A 24,360-nucleotide genomic window follows, 5' to 3' on the forward strand; every position below is an offset into this window, starting at 1 on the left:
AATGTACTGTATTATGAAATCTCCAGAGCCATTCAAAATATGGCCCTTAGTGTAATGGTTATGTGTAATGATTTGTACAATATCCTGACCATTACCCCTGTACTGCACCAATACACCCACAACATTTGGGTTATGGAGGCACTTGTATCACACCTATCAACAGCCTTACCCTTCTCTACATACACACTTTTATACATCTTGGCAGTTCACATCACTACACATGCACACACACAAATGCTCATCACAACCATACACAATAGACCTGGCTCACTTACTTGTACATCCCCCTACCTTTACATAATACATCCCTCACTTCCTGGTACCTTTGTCGTAAATTGTTTCTGAAGCCCTATCCACTCGGTTATTGTCGGGTGTCAGTAACTGAACATAATCTATCTATCTATCTATCTATCTATTGCCAGACGCCTCAATCCCGTTGGGGTGGCCACAAACAAATCGCCTCCAAGTCGCCCTGTCCCCCACCATTTCACTGCCCTGCTCCCAACTCACACCCCCCTCTCTCATATACCTCTCCACCCCATCCCTCCATCTCATCCTCGGCCTCCCCCTCCCTCTTCCCCCTCCACCTCACTCACATACACTCTCTTCGTCAGTCTTTCACCCTCCATCCTCTTCACATGGCCAAACTGAACATAATGAGCCCATAATTAGCTAGTGAGCAATCATAACGAGTCCACACTAGAACATCTCGCTCATCCGCACATAACTTAGTGACAACAAAATTACTCTCTTGTGGCTCTATAAACAACAGGATGCTGTTGTGGGGTTCAAATAAATATGTCAATAAAAAATAAATCAATAAAAATCCCAATATCAAGAATGACACTGAGGTTGAAGTACGTCACCAATATGGAATGGAAGAAAAAGCAATTGGACCGGAGATGTGGAATTAGTGAGCTGAAGAGGGAGGGGGAGGCCGAGGATGAGATGGAGGGATGGGGTGGAGAGGTATATGAGAGAGGGGGTGTGAGTTGTGAGCAGGGCAGTGAAATGGCGGGGGACAGGGTGACTTGGAGGCGATTTGTTTGTGGCCACCCCAAACGGGATTGAGGCGTCTGGCAATAGATAGATAGATAGATAATAATAATATAATAAATAAATCAAGTGAGGTGGTAGGGCTACAGAGGTACATAGTATCTGGTACAAACACATAAATACACAAACCTATACAAGCCATATCTACATCACAACTTTTAACTCCCTCACTCCAATAATATTCATATTTTATTGTTGCTACCGTACTTTCAGAGGTTTGAATTAAGTTTGGCTGAGACTTTTCACACTGGATGGGTTAAGTGGGGCTTGCAATAACCTTTTCAATATGAGAGGCCTTTCTTAATATGAATTTGGAAGTAGCAAGACTAATTTTAACTAACTGATCATCACTGAGTTGTCTTTATCTGTGGCAGTGCGTATGCACCTCTAGATCCTACTAGATATTTTGAACTTTTCTACAAGTTAGCTAGTCAGATCACCAAATATTTTCATGACTCAGAGGCAAATATCTCTTGCCTCTTTCAGGTTTAGAATTTTGTAGAATCAACTGCATTTTTTTTTTTTTTTTTAAATAGGTAAATTTTGCACTGTTCAACCAAAGTGAAAATTCAAACTGTCACTTTACCTAGTTCCAGACTGTGTTATTAGGGTAAAATATTTAAATTTTCTGTTGTGTGTTTTGTCTGATGTGAATGTACTCAGTGCAAGAAGACTACAGGTGTTGCTAAAAATAAGGCTTGTGGAATTTAAAGAATGGCATGCCAGTGTTTATAAGATTTAGAGCATACTGTGAGTTAACTGTACTCAACCATATTAATTTTAGGTCAAACAAAATGAATAACAGGACATGCTGCAGGTTGTACACGAGTGACTACATCATTACTGTAAAGAAATTCAAAAGAGTTACCAGTACTGCACCGTGACTAATCCCTTCAGCCTAACAACTGCTCTGATATTTGACTTTTACTAACCTCCAGACCATTATATTTAATACAGAAGATGTGATAGGAAGCGTTATGAGGAAAACACTGAGGTGGTTTGGCCATGTGGAGAGGATGGAGGGTGAATGACTGACGAAGAGAGTGTATGTGAGTGAGGTGGAGGGGGAAGAGGGAGGGGGAGGCCGAGGATGAGATGGAGGGATGGGGTGGAGAGGTATATGAGAGAGGGGGGTGTGAGTTGGGAGCAGGGGAGTGAAATGGCGGGGGACAGGGCAACTTGGAGGCGATTTGTTTGTGGCCACCCCAAATGGGATTGAGGCGTCTGGCAATAGATAGATAGATAGATAGAAGATATTTTTAAAACTTGGGGGGGTTCAATATCAGACAAATTACCTTCTTCTCAGCTAAAGATCCGCCCTATACTGAATAAAATTATCTGGTGGTGGTGTGCTTAGAATACCAAATGCTATCACGTTGAAGGGGTTAACTGATGAGAACCCACTTTACTGACTGGCAAAAGTATGCAGACCCAAGAGCCATTCTTTCTGCACACCCTCTACACACACTTTAGCTGGAGGGTAATAAAGGACAAGACCCTATACCTAATGCATACTTATCTAAAGTTAACACCACCAATGCAGATGGCTGTTATTTTACTCTTACTATCTCCAAGTGATTTTATTTAGCTCAGGAATGATGTTTCAACCTGGGGACACAGATATAGCCTACAATAACCCTATATGACTAAGGTTCTTAAGCTAAATGAAACTGTTCAGCAGCCACAATAATAAAACGTACATTGTTCCGCCCTACCTCACCACATCCTAGGGTTGGAAAAGAGGTTTAGATGATGATGAGGATGAATTATTTAACCGAGTCCAACTGTGAAGTGTTTGGCAGCTCCTGGATATGTAAACAATCTCACACACTACTTAAGCAACAGAAAATTAATGAATATACCCCAAGCCATTTGTAACTCAGTGTACACCTTGCTCATACGTTACTCCTGAGAGGCGTAGTGTTGGTGCTGATACTGTCAATACCTGCAATGTATGGTGAGCAACTGTGCTGGTGTGTGTACGGTAGTGTATGGAAGGAGCGTACTTGGAATACCCTGATATAGTATTAATGATACTCCTGTAATATAAAAAAATACTGGTGAAGCACTTAGAAATAACTGAGTATAAAACCAAACACAACATACTTAGTTTCTACTCAACTAGGTCAAATTTTTATAACTTATATTGTACTTATTTCTGCTTCCACATGTTTTTTCCTGACTGTAAGTCTGTGTGTGCCAAAGACAAAATGCATAATAAAGGTCATTGTGACTACATGACTCTTTCTTATCCTATTTTTTTACAGGTAATGAGAGCACTATTTTACAGCATAACACTGGTTTATATTTCATACATACATATTAAAATAATGTTTGCCACAGAGAGGTATGCAAACACAGAATCCATCCATCCATCATCCAATCCTACATTGCTCCATGAGGAGCGCAGGAGCCCGGGGCTAGGCAGAAAAGTTCTGGTAATCTGAAAATTTGTACTTATCAAGAAGTCATGATGGAAATGGCAAAGATGAAAAACATCACTGTTTAAAACAGCATTATTTTTCACGGTCATTTGCTTAGTTCATATGATGCACGTTTTTATACTGGCATAGAGTACTTTATGTGTGTTCAACTTTTGTGATTCTCTTTTTCAGTGACAAATAAAAGGTACCATATCCAGTCTTTCCTTTACATGCAAAGCCCCACATCCACTGCGAGGCTGGACTGCACTGAATTAGGTCTGGCTTACGGAAAACAAGTCTACAGTATTCATTACATGCCAATTCTCCCACCAGTTCTGAGGTTGGGCTATGTGGAATTTGTTTTGACTAGTGGGAAACAAATCTGTAGTGTCCTTCATTGACTTTCATGCTGCCTGATGTAAGCCAAGTCGAATGGGGCCCAGTAAATCTCACAACCACCTACACACACCTCTGCTCATAAATGCTCAAAAGCCTTTACTGCTTTTGCTGAGTACCTGTACTTCAGCACAAATTACATTATGTAATCTTGTACAATACAATCTACTAAATCCACAAAACTGTCTGAACATAGTGGTTACCAGTTAGGCAAAAGGGCAATGGCCAAAGTTGAAAACATGACAGGATGAAGGACTAAAACAACAACAACTATATATACATTACTAACCTACTGATGAAGCAGTGATGATGCAGGCGTCTGATGATCAAACCGACACTTCTGATGATGGTTTGACATGTTGGGGAAGCTTCTGGAGTTCATGCTGTGGATGATACACTCATTAGCAAAGCAAAAACTATTCAATATTAGGCAATGTCAGCATTAAAAATAAATTACTTGACTGCAATCCAATACACTGATGTTAGTAACAAACCATACAAAGTATGGCTGTATGCACAAGTTAGAGTAAGCACTTCACTCATGCATTAGAAATGATTCTGCTAATTTAGTGCACTCTGGTATGTATTGTTTACTGGCTTCACTTCATAACTCTAAAGTTCATGACATGGCACCTGACGCTCCATAGCTATGCACTCCAATGCCCAGCAATTTCATTACCAAATAATATTTTCTTACACGACAGATGGGAGCACCCATCATCCACTCACTCAGTGAAGTACTGCCTTCGGGTCTCTCTACACTACGTGACAGGCCAAATGGTTTCTTGTGAACCAAGAAACCATTTACAATGTTGGGTTGGGTAGTGCCTCGCTATGCAGTCCCTTATCCCTGGGGTCACACTCAATTACCTCATCCCCGGTCTTTTTCGGTCTGCCTCTTACAACCCTACATCAGATGTTCACTCTTCTCACCTTCCCCACCCAACTGTCATTCTCCATCCACTCCCCATGCCCAAACCATCTCAATCCATCCCTCCTCATCACAACACCAATGCACTCCAGTCCCATCCTTCCTCTCAACTCTTCAATCATAATCCCCCCACGACTAGAAGAAAATGACAAATCCCATTTTGCCTTCATCCAAGTGTAGGGACCTGAGATTAGGCTACCATTAATTCAGACCAGAGCCCCTGGTGCCTCAACATGACAGAAAAACCCCTGGCCATCTCCTGGACTTCAACCACAGCATATGCCACAATATGCTCTGACCAGGGCACTCTACTAATTGCACCACCAGATGTAATTTACTTGGACCTGGTAGGGGTGGGGGAATGGGGACTTATTGCATAATGATTCCTGACCTTCAGCTCAGATGCACAATGTTCACAACCACCCTGGCTTTCATTCATCAAACATTCAAATTTCAACAATACGCTTAAATGGTTCTCACCCTGGTAACTTTCATAGCGACACCCTCTGGAAGATTACGCTGGATATACTCAAGGTAGGTGTAGCAGTAGACTGTGTGAGGCGCGGGAGTGATAAAGTGAGGAAATGGGTTCTGGCTTCATACTGCACTCGGTGTTTCTTGTGGATGTGCACCGACTTCAGTAATGTCCACCGTTTTATGTGCTTTGTGGGCCAAGCTCTGTGAAAGATATAAGCTTTTATACTGATTTATATTTTTCTCTATTGGGCTATAGAGTTACTTGTGGAAAGGCATACAGATATTTCTTAAACTATATTTCAGTTAAACAGGGAGGCTTGATCCTGCAGCTGGATACCTTCACATGGTGGAACTGACATAGCAAAAACTGCCTGGTTATTCAAACATTCTCAACTCCATCCCAATCCCCCTAAAAGAGGATGGTGAACTGTAAGAGAAATCCAGTTTCAATCTACAGTCCACCCAGATCACATTCAGATAAACCTGGGGTCACAAGTTCACAACAACAACAACAACAACACAGAGGATTCAACTTTTGTCTTATGGCTTACAGCCTTGGTGGGGAGAAGCTGAGTTTTCAAGTCTGTAATTACTGAAACTTTTTTTTTAACCTAGGGATAAAGGAGACTAAATGCCACCAATGAATTCCACATGTTTCACAAGAAGCTACCAAAAGAGGTGAGAGTAGGAGTTTGGAAGTACTGTGCCCCCTTCCCCTTTGTCCGGTGTGTAGAGATACGACACGCTCACCACCCAACACCTGTGTTTTGAACAACCTCATTCCTCTTATACCATGTAAGGGGAGAATGTACAACTGCAGATGAAATTACCACTTCACTCTTTCGTCAAACGGTTAGGTGACCCCACCATAACATTCTGAAACTTTGCTGGGCACCACAGATTGCACCACTGGGTTTTAAAACTCACTGTTCACTAACCTCATTATTTATCCTACTGATTTATAGTATTGAAATGTATCAATATTTATGCCTATAATTCTACCTCAAGATTTCTTTCTCCTTGGCACAAAACAGATGCAACAGCCTTCTTAAACATTTTCCCACCCTATGTGAATGCAAAAAAAACTGCTCTAAAATGATGGTGATACTGCCACAATTACAATGCTACTGAATAAGGTAGGTATAAGACTAATCTACTGCCTATCTTTAGCTAACAACCTTTATCCACTACCCAGAAAATGTTACAAAGACAATGAAGGTGTGTAAAAATTAGTCACCAAGTCTCTACGATTACATATTGTTTGTATTACAGTATTTCTTCTGCCTAAAGACATTTACATTCAGCTAGGGCAAGATTTAGGATGGGGGTTGGTAGAGATATGTTTACCATGTTGAATAAAACCATCTGAAGGTAACAAGAACAAACTATAAAAGGACGAAGCCATATGGAAAGGTTACGTATAAATGAGGCTTGGGGTGGAAGACAATGAAGTGGACTTATGATTAACAGGAAGGTAGGTGGTGGCGACCATCATCCACTCACTTGATGTAGTGCTGCTTACTTCCTTAGCTTTTATCATTCTTTTTCTGTGCCTGCCCTCCTCTCTTCCTATTTCTCCTATCTTTCCTGTCACTTCTTATGCCTTTTCTTTCCTTTACAGGTGGCTTTACATTGAGTGACAAGCCAAATGGTTTCCTGTAAGCCAAGAAACCATTTACAACGCTGGGTGGTAACCGTATAACCAAACCATACGTGCTCCCTACGTGTCAACAAGTGGGTTGGTGGAGGGTTGGTGCCCCTCCCTGTAAAACAACTAACTCAGTGTCAAATGGCCACCCTTTACGGGATTATGGTGTCTGGCAATAGATAGAATGAGCATAAGTAAAAGAGGGTCACAGTGTCAAGACAATGGGGACATAAAGAGAGAGAGAGAGAGAGAGAATGTGTGTGTTTAGGGGCTCTGAGTTTTGCTTCCTCATTCTCCAGTGTTTCTTTGGATGTTATTCATGGAAGTTGGTATTTATCAACTTTTTATGTTCACCAAAGGATTGCTTAAAAAAAAACTGCACTGATATTTTTGCAACTTAAGCACATATGACGTAGTTCATTTACATAATGTTTTTGACATATCAGATAGAGCCAGGATATCGGGGGCTTGAATGGTGAGCGAATCGAAGCGTGGCCCATTGGATCGGGCAAATTTGGCCTGTCTGGACGTTGTTACTGTGCACTCTGCCCTAGGGTGGGAAAGGAGGTCCGGATGATGATGATGACTGACCTTTTTTCCCACATGGCTAGGGTAAGGTATGATCCTTAACATAATGGATGGATGGAGAAGCTGCAATGAATTATAAATGATATGAAATTGGAGATGCTATGGAACACTTGGAATGAGGAGATGCCAAGAGAGGGGTGGAAAAGTAGTAAGACCAACCCTCCACCCACCTATGTCTCTGTTATGCAATCTTCTCCTCCCCCATCAGGAGCACAGGGGCCTGGGATGGGCTAATTAATTTAGATAATTAAAGCAAGAGTCATTATATCACTCACACTTGAATGGTATTCTGTATGCAATAAACCCCAACTACATCTCATATTTAAAGCCTGATGTGTCACATATGGTTAATAAGACAAAAAGTAGGTTGAACTAACATGTCCTGAACTGTACTTCCGAGGTGAGATGCAGCGGTGGAGAGGAAGGTGAGGTATGATGGTAGCACCGCTGGGTCATGTCCTCGGCACTCCACATCAATTACGCTATACAGACGGTCAGGCTCACCATCATCCACAACCTGCAATAATATCATTACCTATTAACACTTTCACTCCAGTGATGTACTTTATGTTTCTGCTAGCCCTAGATGATGTTATTTAGCCAAGGCAACACTTTTTCACAGTGGAAGGCAAACAACGTATACCTTCAGCCCTTTGCCAAAGGTTAAAATATGCTGCATTAATAAATTTGTCTAGTTTTAGCAAGAATACAATAAAAATGTCACCTGACCAAAGGTGTTAAGAGGAAAAGCTGGTACCGTAACTACTGATCAACATCTTTTTCTTGTCACACACCAGTACAGGGTAGTTACATAAGTCTTGTCATACACAGTCATTCATAATTAAACATGCCTGATATACTGTACAGCATATATACAAAATATTGTATCCAACTGGAAAAATTAAGCCAAAAAACATAGTACAGTGCTATACTGTACACTTACAACACAATGACATACATCTGCAAACTCTGGTTATATGCAGGATTGTCATTACTTACTTGATTAACTCTGTGATTTACAGAAATCTATCTACCTATCTATTGCCAGATGCCTCAATCCCGTTTAGGGTGGCCAAAAACAAATCGCCTCCAAGTCGCCCTGTCCCCCGCCATTTCACTGCCCCGCTCCCAACTCACACCCCCCTCTCTCATAATTTCCCTGTTCTTTCTCTAACTCTGTCTATAAGTATCCTACCATACACTTTTCCTATTATACTAAGAAGACAAATGCCCCTATGATTACCACACACTTCTTTTTCCCCTTTTCCTTTGTACAAGGGAATAATTTTATGGTATAACTAACAGCTAAACAGAGCATCTTCACACTGTCTTGTATGCAAACAATATCCATATTAAAATTATAAAACATAAAAGAGAACATTAGGCTGAAAGAGATGCCAAAAAGTCTCTTAAGCCCACAAGACTCTGAAAAAAAGACATCAATATTCTTTATGTTATGTAAGCAGTATACATCAATAATAAAGACATGAATGACATACTGTAACAGGGTGTATAAAAGCCTGCACTGCCTAGATGCAAAGAGGAGACCCTCTCATTGGCTCAGTGGTAACGTGTGCGTGTATCAAGCACGAGGGTCTGAGATCGAATCTTGGTCAGACCAGTGATTAATTTGTTAAGTTTCAGTTCGGTTATTACAATACCACTGTATATTTGAGTGTAATGTACTGTGCAAATTAAATAAATGAGTATGAGTACCAGGAAGTCTCCTAAGCTGACGAGACCATAATCAAATGGCAATATTCATATGCTGTCTATCATACAGTACTGGAAGATGCTAAAGATATTGGAAGATGCTAAAGGTGATCAGAAAGAAATTATTATTCTCATATATTATTCTCTTTAGGGAGAAACATCAGCATCATCATCACCATTAAAATCACAATCATCATTACCATCTTCTTGGCCCTTTTTTCCACTTAAAGACAGGGTTATGTAGGATCCAGAAACAAGGAAATAATAAGTACAAAGGTGGCAGAATTATGAACTTTTGTTATTCTTACTCAGTGCAACTTTGCTTATTCACTCTAACCAGGCCTATATGTATTCTGCCTATCTTATCTTGGCCTAAAACTGCCATCTCCATCTTGCATTTTGATCAGTATCATGAGATTAACAATTGAATATGGAGCAAGTCATAATAAAGTGCTATGGAAATGGTGTAGAACCATACTATTGCTGTTATAGAAAAATAAGCTGTAACAAGAGATTAACACTAGATTATGGTGCTAGTTACAAAGAAGTGCTATGGAAGGGCTGTACAACCTTAGTTACGTATACTGTCTTACTTTGCAATGAAGTGGAAAGAAGCTAAGTTATGGCAGACATACTGTAGACCAGCCTGTGCTTACCACAAGCTGGTTAGTGTCCTTCCTCGCTTTGTCTTCCGACAGCTATGCATCAGTCATACAAGCTCCATTAAACACTGTGACAAATTACATATTTTCGTTGGAAAAATGTACATAATCATGGGCCCTAAGAAGATCAGTGAGTCAGCTGGAGCTAAAAGGAAAGCAGTGAGAACAGAAATGCCCCAACCCCAAGCATCTCCCCAGCCCCAAGCATCTCCTCGTCCAAAGAGACAGAAAAGAGAAAAAACACCAGAAGGGCAGTTTCCTACAGTTTTCATGGAAGGTGACTCCCCTTCCAAAAACTAAAACCCCTCCTCCTCCTCTCCATATGCATCCACTTAAGCCATCAGCTCTCCTCAGGACTGGTAAGATGCAGTGAAATTTTTATGTATATAATCTACAGGGTATATGTCTTTATTTTAAAGGTTTTATGTACAGATTAATGCAAAATACATTGTTTCTTATGGAAAAAAATGATTCGGTTTTCAAACAATTCGCAACTCGTACAGCCTCCAGGAAAGAATTGTGTACGAATTCCGGGGTTCTACTGTATACAGGATGATGAAGATGGTATACAGTATATATATACTGTATACAGTGCTGCACACCCTCGATTTAATGAACTAACTGGTACCAGACCCCTGATGTTAAAGCCGATAGTTCATTAAAGCAAAACACCATGCTGTTCGGCAATTTCCCAGGTGTCATGGCTTTTACCGAACAAAGATCGTTAAATACAGATCATCGTTTTGCCGTAGTGTCGTACACAATCAGAGACAGCTAGGTCTGAATGGTCTATCTATCTATCTATTGCCAGACACCATAATCCTGTAAGGGGTGGCCATTTGACTTTGAGTTATTGGTTTTACGGGGAGGGGCACTAACCCTCCACCAACCCACTTGTTGACACGTAGGGAGAACGTATGGGTTGGTTATATGGTTGCCACCCAGTGTTGTAAATGGTTTCTTGGCTTACAGGAAACCATTTGGCTTGTCACTCAATGTAAAGCCACCTGTAAAGGAAAGAAGAGCAACAAGAAGTGACAGGAAAGATGGGAAATATAGGAAAAGAGGAGGGCAGGCACAGAAAATGAATGATAATGGCTAAGGAAGAAGTAGGCAGCACTACATTCATGACGTCACATGATGGTGTGGTAGTAACAGCACACTGTGACTGCAAAGCTGGTCAAGGTGAAGATTATTTTTGTTTGGATATTATTCATATCAAAACACAAACAATATTACAGTAAAAGTCCAATTCTTCGGCATCCAATTCCCCGCAAATCTGACATTTCGGCAGTTTTGAGAAATAGTCCCATTTACGAAAATCTCTGATCATTCAGCAGATTTTCCGATTTTTTTCGTCAGTCTTGAAATTCTCCATGAGGACCCTCTACTGCTGGGGACTTCTTCCAGCAGTAGCAGAGTCCAATCAACCCCTTCTATTGTACATATGTAATTAAGGAACCTACTATAAGTTTAGGTAAGTGCATGTGAACTTGTAGGCCTACTGTACCATTACATTTATATACAGTATGTTCACTAATTTCTTTATTTTTCATATTCATGTATAGTACTGTATTCATTACAGTATTGTACAGTATCAAACAGTATACAGTACTCTCTCCAAGCACATTTGTAATGATATGAGTAGTGATGATAGTGTTCACCGAAACATATAAGGTATTGAGTGGGTAGGGTTTTTGATAATTCGGCAATTTTGATTTTTCGGCACTAGCCTGGTCCCATAGATGCCGAAAAATAGGACTTCTACTGTATTATGTGGTTTCTATAGTTATTAGATAGTAGTTCAGTATTTGTTTTTATATTCATGATTCTTATCTTACAGTAGTTGGCATTTCTGAACACAAAATCCAATTCTCCATAACAGTTACACATCCTTCCCCTCAACTATCACCTTTTTGGGTGCACCACCACCTGTCCCACCCCTCCATTCATTCAACAATATTTACAAATGCTTCTGTCCCCCACCACAACAACTTTAGTTTCCTGCCAATAACCCGAACCCATGAATCGACAGTACCCATTCTACCCCATTTCAGCCAAATACTCATCCTACTGCACTCTTCCACCTTTTCTAATCTTTTTTACCTTTATTACTACCCATTCTACCTATTCTCCCACCACTACAAGCAGCCAACACCCTGCCACAGGTCTAAAAAATAAAAAATGCTTTTTCAAGCTCACCATTCCCACAACACACACACAATCGTAACCCCAACATAACCTTCTCTTCATCTACCATTCTTTTCCTTTCCTGGTACACTTTTTTCTGCACTACATTCCTATTCATTAATCCTACAGCACCTTCCACCCACCATAAATCCAGATCTTGAAAAACCGAACCCAAAATCACCACACCTAACACCAAGCCAGCCACCTCACTTTTCCAATTACCTTATCCACCCATTCATTTCTCCCTTTTATTCCCATTCATCACCTTTTAGCACATTTCCCTACCTCTACATGCACCCATTTCTCCAGCTCACAGCCAGCCAAAAAATGCATTTCCAACTCACCACCCTACTTCCCAGCTCAATTTCCACTACTTCCACAAGCTCTCTCCCCTAAACTTCCACCTTATTGACTAAACCTTTTACCCCACTACCCTCCTATCCACCCACATTAATTCATAGATGCTTCCACTTCCTCCAAATACAATTTTAGTTCTTGCAAATCCAAACCAAATTACCTTAAACAGCATCCACCTGCCATCTCACTTTTTTTCACATTTTACACCTAACACCCACTTATTTCCTCTTTTTCATCCCTGTTATCACTTTTCACATGTCCACTCTACCCCAATACCCACCTCCTTTAACTTACAGGTGTCTGTACTTTCCCCCACCAACACTCCAGTTTAATAGGAAACCCGAACCCGAATATCCACACATAGCTCCCACTATTTCACTTATCCTACTGCATTCACCCATTCAGTTCCTCCTTTTACCCCCATTCATCATTTTTTAACACATTCCTCTCTCACTATAGGCACCCATTATTCCCACAAGCTTTCTCTCCACAACTTCCACTTTATTGAGTGTAGAGAAACAAATTACTCCTATGGAAAAACCAAAAATAACAAGAGACAGAGTGAGAAAAGTGGCAGCAAAGATGAAAAACAAGAAGGCAGCGGGACCCGACAACCTAAAACCAGAATTTTACAAGGCCTTAGTAAAAAGTGAAAGATGCTTAGAGAAAATTACACAATGTTATGAAAAAGCACTAGAGAAGGAGGAGAAACCAGAGGAGTGGAAAGCATCCAAAATAAAAATAACAGAGAAAAAGAGAAACCCCACAGTTAAAGATCTTAGACCAATAGCTCTGTCAAACATTTCATATAAAAATTTTATGTCTCTGTTAAAACAAGATATCAAAAATCACCTAGAGACGAATAATGAAATAAGAGAAACACAAGCAGGCTTCACGAAAGGAGGGAGAGTGGAAGACAATTTGTTTATACTGCAATATTGTGTACAGGAAAGCTTAAAAAGGAAGAAAGCACTGATAGTAACAGCTGTGGATTTTAGAAAAGCATATGATTCAGTAAAAAGAGAAGCGTTAATTAAAGCACTGATGGAATACAAAGTACATCCAACAGTAATAGATGCAATAAAAGAGATTTATAAAGATGATAAGATCATAATAGAAGTAGGAAAGGATGTGAACAAAGAAATAACAGTAACCAGTGGTATCAGGCAAGGATGTACGGGGTCAACAACTCTTTTCAAAATACTTACTTACATAATTATGAAAGAACTAGAAAGCAGAGGATGTGGATTTGAAAATGAGCTGTTCAGAATATGTACACTATTCTATGCAGATGACGGGTTGTTGTTGAGTCCATCAGTGGAAGAAACGGAAAGAAGCATAAGAATTCTAACGGAAGTAGGAGAAAAATGTGGTTTGGAAATAAACAAAGAAAAAAGTGATGTAATAGTGTATAATATGAAGGAAAAACCAGCTGAAATTGCTGGCATACAAGTAAAAGAAAATATATGTTACCTAGGTGTGATAATAGACGATAAAAGGAGCATGTTTAAAACTCACAAGCAGAAAATGATTGAAAAAAATGCAGAAAATGGCAAATATAGTATACCCGATTATCAGTAAGAGCAGCAATAAATTATTAATTGGAAAAACGTTTTGGAAAAGCATAGCACTCCCAGCAATACTGTATGCTAGTAATGTAATAAATATAACAGAGGGAGAGAGAGAAAATATGCAGAAAATCGAAAATAGCGTGTGTAGACAGATTCTGGGAGCTCCAAGATGTGCAACAGTGTGCTCAATGAGAGGAGAAATAGGTATTTCAAATATGAAATCAAGAATTGTGGAAGGTAGGATAAAATATATAAAGAATATAGAAGAAAGAGGAAATGAACTATTGGAAAAAATATGGACTGCAATAAAAGAGGACCAGAAAAACCAGTGGAGAAAAATATCACTGAAATATATGGAAGAAAGTGGAATAGAAATTAGAAACCTGAAAAAGATTATAGTGGAAATAAAGCAAAGAATTAGAGAGAAAGATACAATAAAGTGGAAAGAACAGATGGAAATTAAAGAGTCATTAGTGATATATAGAAAGTGGAAGGAAGAAATAAAAGAAGAACCATGTTATGATAACAGACCCTCTTCAGTAATATGGTATAGAGCTAGAAGTAACTGCTTACCCCTCCAGAACACAAAGAGGCATCAAGGAGAACACACAATATGTAAGCTGTGCCAGGTACAAGAAGAAAACCTGCCCCATTTTATACTATTTTGCCCATGTTTACAGGAATAAGAAACAGGATTGTAGAGCTACAGAGACCCAGAATAGAAGACGAAGAACTGGTGATTGGACAGTTTTTATTCCAGGCAGAGAATATTGAAAAAAAGAAAGAACAACTGTAAGATATGTGGAAAAAGAGAGAAAAGGAACTGAAGGAAAAAAAACATAGAGAAGTGACTGGCTTTGTCACCAAGCCGGTCCAGCATCCTATATTCTTCAACAGACACCTTGACTTCCATTATGGATCCATGTCCTGCAATTATCACATTTTAAGCCATACTGGCCACCTCTCACTGCTGCAGGTACCATGCGTATCACCCACCTCTTTCTCGGAGTCATCTGATCCACGTGTTGTCCCTCCTGCTTTGTGTGGGTTCCATATTTTCTTCATTTCCTTCCTCCCTCCTCCTTGGCGTTGTGTCTCTTCTTCCTCGATTACTCATTATCTTCTTGCATGCAGCTTGAGTCGGCTACACAACACACAAAATACAAGAGCGTCGCCACGAGCACATGATCGCCACCTCATCCTCGCCAGTAGTACTAACCACCACCCGTCTGAGGGCCCGGGCACGAACGGGACCCCGTGGCAGTAAACCGCGGTCAGTTCAAATCGTTTCCTGATCTCCGTCGACTACAGTCTTTTTCTGAAGTGAAAGGGAATAATTCATAGGACTATAGTCATAAAGCGCAGCGAAAGGGTTATGTCAGATTAGTGTAGGTTCAGTTACGTTAGATTAGTGTGGGTTGTTAATGGTAGATTAGCGTAGATTGTTACATTAGATAAGAAAAATGCAAGAATTATCATCCTGAGAATTACGTTAGATTAAAGAAAAGAAAAAAAATGTAAGAATGATCATCTATTACCAATTTGGAAGACCCTGGTCCTCCCTAAACTGGAGTACCCGTCTCAGCTGTGGTCTCCACACAAAATTGGTGAAATTCAGCAAGTGGACAGAGGGTCTTCACCAGAAAACTGAGACTCATCGGTCTAGATATACAGATGGCAGTTTTGGGCTGTTTAAAGTGAAATGAGTAAAGCAAACTTTGAGCTTTTGAAATCGGCGGGTTGGCGCCAAAATTCAGCAGGTGCGCGTGGATAAGAATGTTTTATCTTTTTATATTTTTTCTTTCACTGCAACCAAGGTTGGGAAATATTAAACTGGAAAAAATTAGACCAAACAAGTCTTTTTCGGTTAATAGTAAGTTGCTAATGGACATTTTATGAATGCCAAGCAGATCCCGACGCCATTTTGAGAGCGCAGGACAGCGTGGTAAGCATCCGACTTTAATTCACCTTCTTTTATTAGTCACAGTTAATTTGCAAGCATTACTTTATTTACTGATTTTAGGTAGGCTATTGGTGATCACTTGGAGGTGAGTATGGTAGGGAAATAGTTTAATGGTGACGCTTTTCAGATAATTGATGAGATTGGGGGCTGGGGACGCCGAAGAATTGGCTTCGTAAGTAGCCGTCCTAATTCAAGTTTTTGACTACTTACACATGTTTTGCCCCCTTTATTCTTGTTACTAGTTTTAGTAAAGGTAATAGAGATAACTTTGAATGAGGTATCATAAGGGTTATTGGTGTTTTGAGATGGTAAATGGTGATGGAGTGAACAGACGCCTAAGAGGCCGGCGTCTCACGTGAACAGATGCCAAAGAGGCCGGCGTCCCACGTACTTGGCTTTGATTTCAACCATTTTCAACCAAGTTAGCTACATTATTGCACTTGTTAAATTTAGACAAGTTAATATTGTTTAGAGGTTAGAATGGTCAGGAAGTTTTATTGTTTTATGGTGTAAAATTGTTGACTGCTTTTCAGGTTACGTCCCCATCTGAAGGGAGAAACCTGTATTTCGTCCCGGCAAGGATGCTGCACCGCACCAGTTCCCTTCCTTCCCATATACAGGATACAGGTAATTGACTTACGTTTATCTACTTAGTATAATTAGATAACAGCCGTTTGCACTGATGGTGCAAAAGCAATGACAGGCCCAGTAAAAGGTGTTTTGGCTCTTATTAGAAACGTTGCTCCATCAGGCAGACACTTGCCTTAATAGACGTGCACTTGCAGTAATGAGGATGCCATGCGAACTAAAGTTATGCTGGATGAGGTATTCAAGGTGGTAAATTTCATCAGAGCTAGACCACGAAATTCGCAGCTGCGTACGGCTCTGCTAGGAGATGGGGCCCAGTCATAGTGCTTAGTTACTGCACACGGAGGTGCGCTGGTTATCCCGCGGCAAAATTCTTTCACGTGTGTGTGATACGAAAGATGAGTGATCTTTCTTACAGGAAACAGCTTTTCTCTGTTAAATAGTGACGAAGTCTGGTCAGTGAAACGGCTATCTTACTGTACAGATGTTTTTAAAACTAAATGAACTGCACTTGTCATTGCAAGGCTCAGATGTGACATACTGAAGGTTCAGGACAAAATTGAATCTTCTCAAAGTAAACTTTTAGGTTGATTGTGCAAAGGCAAAACAAAGTGAATGTTTTCCAACTCTTCATCTGTTCCTGACTAAACATTCCTTGCAGTTGGATGGAAGTTCAGGAGAATGCATTGTTCACCATTTAAAGCAATTAAGTAATACTTTGAGGGAATAATTTCTCAGGCAGGCAGACCCTCTGTCCATTTATGGATTCTGGTTCTGTAATAGGACAAACCCTGTCTGTGAAGGAAAATTAGCAGCTGATTGAAATGTTAATAGATCAAACGCTCAGAACAACATTTGATAAAGACTCGCTGCATACCTTTTGGGCAAAGCTCTTGCACGAGTATCCTGATATTACAAAACGAGCAATGAAACATCTGATGCCATTTGCAACACCGTATAGGTGTGAAGCTGGTTTCTCACGCTATATTGCCACTAAACACAAATACACAAGCCTGCAACTAACAAGGATCCTCTCAGATAGATAGTCTTTGTCACCAAAAGCAAGCCCATACATCACACTGAAGACTGTAAGAATGACGAAGCTATGCAATGATTTTCAGTTGATTCACATCATTAAGTGTGTGTGTGTGTGTGTGTGTGTGTTTTCCCGCGCGCGCCAAGAAGCGACAAATTGTGTGTTTTCCCGCGCGCGCCAAGAAGCAACAGCGATTGTGTGTGTTTTCGCGCGCGCGCCAAGAAGCAACAGCGATTGAGAAGCGTTCCGGCAGATGTTAAAGTTTGGGAAACACTCTTAGATTTCAGTTAAGGAAATCTTCGTGTTTTTACGAGAATAAATGTAAGAAAGTGTAGATAATTATCCACCTATAAGTCTGTATATATTGACTTCTTGCGGGTAATTTATGTACAATAATATGCCTGCTAGTGTTAGATAAGCAAATGGAGATAACTAGGATATAAATGTTAAGGGAATTTTTATGTTTTAAGATGAAATTGTGTTACTGTGAGGTGATGAAAGTTATCTTGATATCCTGATCCATTTTTCTACCTTGTTACAGCCTCTTTATTCACCTTTTTCTGTTATTCATGTTAAATAAGTTATGTAATAGGGGTAAGGAGGATGAGAGTATGGTAAAGAAATTGGTGTTTTGTGATAAATTATTGACAGGAATAGATAGATTTTAAGTTTTTTCTAGTTGCAGCTATTTTATGAACACGTTCCTGTTTACTGGTAATTATAAGTAAGTGGAAATTAGGATGGATTGAGGATACGATTGGTGCTATTGTGAGGTGAAGTCTAAGAAAGTTGTTAAGTCCCCATCTCTAATTCCACCTTTTACCTACTTACTGGCACAGCCTGTTTATTCAGCTATTGTGAAATCAGTTAATGGAGGTAAGAAAGAGGTGAGTATGGTTAGGGTATTTAAGTGATTATACCCTTTTTACCATAACTTGTCCTAAAATTGTCACATCTCCGCCTTGAATACTGGGTTTTAACGAGAGATTAACCCAAGAATACGGTGCCAGTCACGAAGAAGTGCTATGGAATGGATGTAGAGCCGTAGAATTGTCTTTTTCTATCATTAAGCTGTGTGAAATATGCTGCAAAGGACAAATATCTCAGCCAAGTTAGTGTAATAACTGTATAGTTATTTAGTGGTAGGTGGTGGCGACCATCATCCACTCACTTGATGTAATGCTGCCTACTTCTTCCTTAGCCTTCATCATTCTTTTTCTGTGCTTGCCCTACTCTCTTCCTATTTCTCCCATCTTTCCTGTCACTACTTAATGCTTTTCTCTCCGTTACAGGTGGCTTTACATTGAGTGACGAGCCAAATGGTTTCCTGTAAGCCAAGAAACCATTTACAACGCTGGGTGGTAACCAAACAACCAAAGGATAAGGGCAGAGGAACCGAGAAGCCAATGAGTCAAGTGGGTTGGAGGAAGGGTAGAAAACAGGAGCAAAGAAGACTGGCAGGAGGAGTGTATCAAGGCACGGAGGTAAGGATGTAGTGAATGGAAAGTGTACAAGGACTGGAAGGAGAAAAAGGGAAGACAGCAGGATAATAACTGGGGTTTTAGGGGAGGAGGAGGGTGAAGGAGGCTAGAAGGTCAAGAAAACAGGAGGAAAGGAGGATGGCAGGAAAACAGGACAGGACGTAGGATATAAGGAAAACATGTAGGACTGTACCAGACAAGGAAAAAGAATGGAAGAGAAGAACACACAAAAAGACAGTAGGAGGATGCTAGGAAGACAGGAGAGAGGCTGTACAAGACAAGGAACTTAGAGGTATTTTGCGCACACTGTTATGCTTACTAATGTTTGAGAAGTGAATGGAGATTAGTAGGATATATGTGAAGATAATCTTGGTGTATTATGTGATGATTTATTGTGAGAGGTACACAGAAGATGGTTGCCTTGGTAATTTTTCTATTCTGATCACATTTTGACCACATGAATAATTTACTTACATTAATTATACTTATTAATGTTAGAAAAGGTAATGGAGAGACCTAGGATATAAGTATACTAAGGCATTTTTGGATTTTAGGTTGATGAGTTAGTGGTAGGTGGTGGCGACCATCATCCACTCACTTGATGTAGTGCTGCCTACTTCTTCCTTAGCCTTTATCATTCTTTTTCTGTGCCTGCCCTCCTCTCTTCCTATTTCTCCCATCTTTCCTGTCACTACTTAATGCTTTTCTTTTCGTTACAGGTGGCTGTACATTGAGTGACAAGCCAAATGGTTTCCTGCAAGCCAAGAGGCCCGGGCCCTGGGCCACCCACCAAGAGGGGGCCTCCCACCAGAGCAACTTGTGTTCATTTCATTTCGTGTTTATGCATTACATATTACAGCATTGGATGAATAGTCCCCGTTCAGTATTTCCTAACTAAAAGTGTCCTATTTATATATTAGGATTTAGGTTACCAGTCTGTGGTGTATGCCATTGGGGGAGTTGGAAAGGGGGCCTCCCTTCCAAGCGGGCCCCGGGCCTCCCACATGCTTAACTGGATTGTAATGCGTTGTTAGTGATACGAAAAAGATGGTAATGTGTTATTGGTGATGCTCAAAAGATTGGAATGGGTTCATGTGTTACTGAAAAGATTGGAATGTGTTAATGTGTTACTCAATGATGGGAATGTGTTAATAATGTTACTCAGAAGATTATAATATATTAATAATATGTTACTGAAACGATATGAATGAATGATACCTCCCCTGCATACAAAGTTATTGTTTGTTTATTATGTTCAATAGATGAATTGATTGTTAGAAGATAGGTAGAGTGATTGTTTACTAGGTAGATACATGAATAGATAGATAAGGTAGATCAGATGGATAGATAGGTAGATAGATGGTTAGATAAAACCTACCATGAGAGAGTTCCTTAACTTGATATCGTTTGCTAAAATCAGATTATTTTTTCAGTTGTTGGTTACCCCAGTTGTCTAAAGGAGCAGACCCATGAACTACAGGCAAGGAGCCCTCCTGCAAGGCCATCCTGTGTAGTGACGATGATAAGGAAATTGTCAGCACTACTACTACTATACTACTACTGCTGCTGCTGTTACTACTACTACTACTGCTGCTACTACTACTACTACTACTACTACTACTGCTGCTACTACTACTACTACGGCTACTACCACCACTACAACTACAATGCATCAAAATCGTGAGTTATTCAATATTTCTTTCACTTTAACTTGGCCAATATATTTTAATTTTGTGGTAATACATTCCCACTTAGCACTTCTTTGTGACTAGCATCATATTCCAGTGTTAATACTATGCTGTACAACCCCACATAACACTTCTTTGTGACTAGCATCATATTCTAGTGCTAATACTATGCTATACATTCCTCCATAGCACTTCTTTGTGACTAGCATCATATTCTAGTGTTATTACTATGCAATACATCCCTCCATGGCACTTCTTTGTGACTAGCAGCATATTCTAGTGTTATTACTATGCAGTACATCCCTCCATGGCACTTCTTTGTGACTAGCATTTTCTTTGACCAAGTTAAAGTGTGTTGACAGTTGCACCACCACTTATGATAGATATATTGATAGATAGATAGATGTTAGTTTCTCCACCATATGAGCTCCTGTGAAATAGATATGTTAAGTTGCTGCATCTTTTAGATAGACTGATAGGCAGATAGATAAGTGTAATAGATAGACTGATAGATTGGTGGATAGGATAGATAAGTGTTATAGATAGACAGTGATAGATTGGTGGATAGGATAGATAAGTGTTATAGATAGACAGACTGATAGATTGGTGGCTAGGATAGATAAGTGTTATAGATAGACAGACTGATAGATTGGTGGCTAGGATAGATAAGTGTTATAGATAGACAGACTGATAGATTGGTGGCTAGGATAGATAAATGTAATAGATAGACTGATAAATTGGTGGCTAGGATAGGTAATGTTATAGATACATAGTGATAGATTGGTGGATAGGTTGTGTGTAAAGTTTCTTCACCTTTTAGGCAGACTGATGGGCTGATAGATAAATATTATAGATAGATAGACTGACAGATAGTTTGATCGATATGTTGAGAGTTGCTTCACCACTAAATTGAGTTCCTCTGATAGATAGATAGGTGATAGATACAATTGTGATGGATAATGATGGATAGACAGTTGTGATGATGGTGATAGATAGATAGATGGTGATAGACAATGAGGGACAGTTGTGATGATGGTGATGATAGATACAATTGTGATAGATAATGATGGCTAGACAGTTGTGATGATGGTGATGATAGATACAATTGTGATAGATAATGATGGATGGACAGTTGTGATGATGATAGATAGATATATGGTGATAGATAATGATGGCTAGACAGTTGTGATGATGATAAATAGATGGTGATAGATAATGATGAATAGACAGTTGTGATGATAGATAGATGGTGATAATGATGGCTAGACAGTTGTGATAGGTAGTGGTGATGATAGATCGGTGGTGGTAGATAATTTATAGTGATATAAAAACTAATATAGATAGATAAATGAACAATGACTTGATAGATAGATAATGACATTGATGATGATAATTATAATTTCATAAGTGGAGCAGCAGCTTGTCATTATTGTTATTATTATTATTTATTATTATTATTGTTGTTGTTTTGTGATGTGCGATTTTTCTGATTACTCATGTAGATTTTTTCCTGTTGTAATTTCCATTGATATATTTGCATTATTATTGCTGTTGTCTTGTATATGTATATGGAGTACAGAGAGTGGATAGGATACGAAATAATGTGATTCATGAAAGACTGACGAAGAGAGTGTATGTGAGTGAGGTGGAGGGGGAAAGAGGGAGGGGGAGGCCGAGGATGAGATGGAGGGATGGGGTGGAGAGGTATATGAGAGAGGGGGGTGTGAGCTGGGAGCAGGGGAGTGAAATGGCGGGGGACAGGGCGACTTGGAGGCGATTTGTTTGTGGCCACCCCAAACGGGATTGAGGCGTCTGGCAATAGATAGATAGATAGATGAAAGTCGCAGAGTGAGGAAGTTTGTGGACACCAGAATCGAAGAGAGTGTACTGAGATGGTATGGTCATGTGGAGAGAATGGATAACAATAGAGTGGTGAAAAAGGTTAACCTGAGTGAATTTAAAGGACGGAGGAGGAGAGGTAGGCCAAGGAGAAGGTGGAGGGATATGGTGGATAAGTGTGTGAGGAAGAGAGGTATGGAAGTTGGTGAGGCTAGGGACCTGACAAGAGATCGAGCTGGCTGGATGAATTTGAAGGAGGGAGGAGGCGAGGTAGGCCAAGCAGAAGGTGAATATTGTGAGAAGTGCATGATCAGGGAATTGGCAACCCTTTTTTTAATGTGACAGTGTCCAGATTGACTATTGGATATGTTTAGGCTATGTGAAGCCACAGAACATGTTGAATGTTTTTGCATAATTATCCGATACAGCCAGGATTCCGTGGGCTTGAATGATGAGTGAATGGAAGCGTGGCCCATTGGATTGGACAAATTTGGGCTGTCTGGACATTTCTACTCCTCACCCTGCCCTGGGTGGGCAAGGAGGTCCCAATGATGATGATTATAAAATAACAGAACAGAGGAAAAATATTAAAAAAATAATCCGTACACCAGATGACAGGTGCTTGTTAACCTTGCAGGGAATCATGGGTAGATGGCAGTTTTAGGCCAAGTTAAATTAGAAGGAGTATGTAACCTTTTAACCCAGCCATTGAGTTGCGTTTGATCCCAGGAGGATGCCGGCTCAACTCAATGCCGGTCCCAAGCCCGGATGAATTGGGGAGGGTTGGTGTCAGGAGTGGGTGTCCGGCCGTAAAAATTTGCCAAGCCCAGACATGGTATGGTTTACCGTACCGTTTAGCTGACTGAATATCAGGTGTTTTCCCTGGCTGAGTCATGTCCCCCCCTCCCTCCCCTTTACCTCTCTCTCACTGTCTCTCTTCGTGTGAGGCCTGGATGGTTGGGTACTTAGAATAGCCCACACATACATAGCCTCCCAGTTTCTGTCAAATTGATGTCGTCTCGCCATGCTTGCTAGTTGTGTGGGGATGGTCTTCTTACGAGGGGGTCGCTAAGAAGGGGTCTTAAATGTGATGCCCTGGCCCTAGGTTGTACTGCGCGAACCCACAACTGGCACGTAAGGTGAACGGCGAGATGTCACAAAGGGAGGACGTTCCGGCAATCACATGCACTCGGCCCTTGCGTGTGACAATCACGTGGTTGTTTTTTTTATACTTTTTTCCATTGAATAATGTATTTTCAATTTTGATTTTAGTAATTTTTATCACAAATGTTTATTATGTGCCGTGTGGGTGTTGGATGTACCTGAGAGGACGCTTTTGAGGCCATAACCCCTGGGTACAACAAACAATCGGACTATATGCCATTTTCACCCTGCCTGGCACCATATCTGTGGGGTCATCAACACCTAAGGCACTGATGTCATTCCTGATGGTGTCGGACTTGTTGAATTGAGTATAGTCTGGGCCGATGTGTTGCTCGTTAATCAGGGCACCAGCACTTATCTGAATGTCATACGTGGGACGCTGATACATATTTCACATCCACCCAGTCTTCACACACCATTGCTCTGATGGCTATGGTTCACACTCCATTGCTCTGATGGCTCTGGTTCACTCCATTGCTCTGATGGCAATGATTTATGCGCCATTGCTCTGATGGGCATGGCACCCCAAACACCCCTTGAGTTAGATCGCTTTTGATCACAGCCACATGTACCACCTGAATATTCTGTA

The 24,360-nt window shown here is 40.4% G+C and overlaps 1 pseudogene; it reads right to left on the reverse strand.

The window, feature by feature from the left end:
- Positions 1 to 4,201: 4,201 nt before the first annotated feature.
- On the reverse strand, positions 4,202 to 24,159 carry LOC145389532 (small ribosomal subunit protein uS10m-like; annotated as a pseudogene).
- Between the last annotated feature and the right edge of the window lie 201 nt (positions 24,160 to 24,360).

This window comes from Coenobita brevimanus, unplaced genomic scaffold, assembly GCF_032717465.1.
Source record: "Coenobita brevimanus isolate Jiangsu-jjx unplaced genomic scaffold, ASM3271746v2 jjx.HiC_scaffold_1228, whole genome shotgun sequence".
Lineage (NCBI taxonomy): Eukaryota > Metazoa > Arthropoda > Malacostraca > Decapoda > Coenobitidae > Coenobita > Coenobita brevimanus.